This window comes from Centrocercus urophasianus, unplaced genomic scaffold, assembly GCF_019232065.1.
Source record: "Centrocercus urophasianus isolate 14NV4802_14NV808 unplaced genomic scaffold, USGS_Curo_1.0 seq_19, whole genome shotgun sequence".
Classification (NCBI taxonomy): domain Eukaryota; kingdom Metazoa; phylum Chordata; class Aves; order Galliformes; family Phasianidae; genus Centrocercus; species Centrocercus urophasianus.
The window spans coordinates 6,414,629-6,416,756 of record NW_024884744.1 but is presented as its reverse complement, the minus strand read 5'-3'; the positions used below and the strand labels follow the sequence as shown (position 1 = coordinate 6,416,756).

At 54.3% G+C, this 2,128-nt stretch overlaps 1 protein-coding gene across 1 annotated transcript in view; it reads left to right on the top strand.

The window, feature by feature from the left end:
- The first annotated feature begins 1,750 nt into the window (after window positions 1-1,750).
- Window positions 1,751-2,128, top strand: part of GNB4 (G protein subunit beta 4) — a 27,220-nt gene continuing 26,842 nt past the window's right edge. Inside the window, exon 1 of the mRNA XM_042821181.1 lies at window positions 1,751-1,827. The gene's annotated coding sequence lies outside the window, so the exon portion shown is untranslated. The remainder of the gene's footprint in view (window positions 1,828-2,128) is intronic.

Here is a 2,128-nt window from a genome sequence, read left to right as displayed (position 1 = left end):
CTATCAGAAACTGAATTGCTGTGCTGGCTGCAGTCACTCATAATTCAAAGAGAACATGTTAGAGAAACTGATCTAGATGGATTTTAAAAACTCATCTGGCACTGTACCTCAGCATTTCTTGATCACTGCAGGAAAAAACTGAGTCTGAAATAATATAAAGTGTATTGCTGAACTGGCATAAGAAAATCTCCATTAGGGGATCACTGATTTTGCAGAGAAGGATTTAGCATCTGAAACCGATGATTAGAAACAAATATGGATAAAAATGGGTTGTAAAATATTGCCACTAGCAGGACTGGGGATTCACAACTTCTTTTTGTAAAGAACTCCTAAACGGGGTGCACAGTGGATGAGAAGTTTAACAGAAAGAGATAATTCCTTTTATTTGTCTGAGAAAGGAGATTCCTTCCTGCAAAGATCTTTGCTGTAAGCCCTGGACCATCACAGCTGCAGCAATGCCACTTCTGCAAGACGAGTTCCCCTGCTGAGAGCCATGTCCTGTGTGCTTCATTTTCCCATCTGCTAAGAAACTTCTCTGTCTCCCAAATGAGTCATGAGGATAAATTATGTAATTTTTTTATAAAATGTTTTAATTTGCTCCACTGGAAGGGCAAAGACTGGTAATTTCATAAGATGCAACTACCTAAATACCATCTGAATGTTTCTGGGGCTTTGTTTACTGCTTGTGATTTTCCAGAGCTGCTCCAAAAGAGAAGATGAGAAATGATATGTCCATTCAGGGACAATATCTTGTCAGCAATCACTGCTCAGAGAGACAAAGATTGAATTAAGAAAAATGTAAGGGAACAAGCTTAGTTTAAGTGGAACTGTCTTTGTGCCCATATGTTCCTTTTCTGAAAAGATGAGCAACTTTTACAGCATTATAGTGACTCTGAAAAAAGATGATTTTTCCTCTTCAGCTAAAGTACAGCAAACTGAAACCTGCTCACTGTTGGTTTTTTCCACACGATCACTCATTAAAAGCAGAGTAAATGTATCGCTGAGTGACATCTGTCCTTTGGTAAATGGAGCACAGATGTATGGTAGCAGAGGGAAGCAGAATGTGGACCTTGCATCCATGGCAAAGCTGAGACAACATTTGAGGCAGCCATGGAGGTGTTCCTGCGACACAGTGGGGTTGGGGGAGATGGGGCACAAAGCAGAGGGCCACCGTGTGGGCTGAGGTTGGAGTCTGACAGGCTGAGCTGTGCCTGGATGGATGGCGCTCAGGCAGTTCTGCTGTGATGGACCCACGTTGTGGATTCACCACCAAAGGCTGCGGGGTTATGAGGGATGCGGGATTTCAATATCCACTCGTAGACATCACAACCGCCCTTCCTAGGACCAGGCTCTTCAGCAGAAGGTGGTGGGCATGGAACAGGTAGCAGAGCTCAAGGAGCCTTTGGACACCACTCCCAGACACAGGGTTTGGGTGATGCAGTGTGGAGCCGGGAGCCGGACCGCCTTCCAACTCGGGATATTCTGTGACACCCTAGTCCAGCTCCGGAGCCCGGGGCGGCTGCTCCCGGCAACTCCTCACAGAACTATGTGTTACGGGCAGAAGGAAGGGAAAGGAAGGGGAGGGGAGGGAAGGCCGCTCAAAGGCGCCGCCGCGGGCTCCGCCTGAGGGCCCCCTGCCCCGCGAGGCCACCTCCGGGGGGACGCTGTGTCTTTAAGCGCTCTGACGTCAGCGAGGCGCCGCCATGGCAACGGCCCGTCACGTTGCCCGGGTCCATGCGGGAGGGGGAGGAGCTCCTCCCGCCGCGACCGAGCGCCATGGAGGCGGCGGCTCGGTGACACCCGCGCGGACCGCCGCCCGGCCACCAGGTACTGCCCGCCCGGGCCGAGGCGGCGGAATGCCGAGCCCCAGGGGCGGGCAGACGGAGCGCGGCCGGTGGGGCGGCGGTCCCTCGGGGCCGCGAGGGCGGCGGTGGGGCGGCCTGAGGAGAGCCCCGAGCGCAGCCCGCGCAGCGCCGGGAGACGCGCGGCAGACCGGGCTACGAGAGAGCGGCGGCCGCAGGGCGCTCCCCGCCTCGGGCGGCGCCGCCCGGGATAGGCTCGGCCCTCGCGCCCGCGGGTGGGGCCCCCTCGAGGCAGGGCCGGGGAAGCCTCTCGGCCGCCCCAGGAG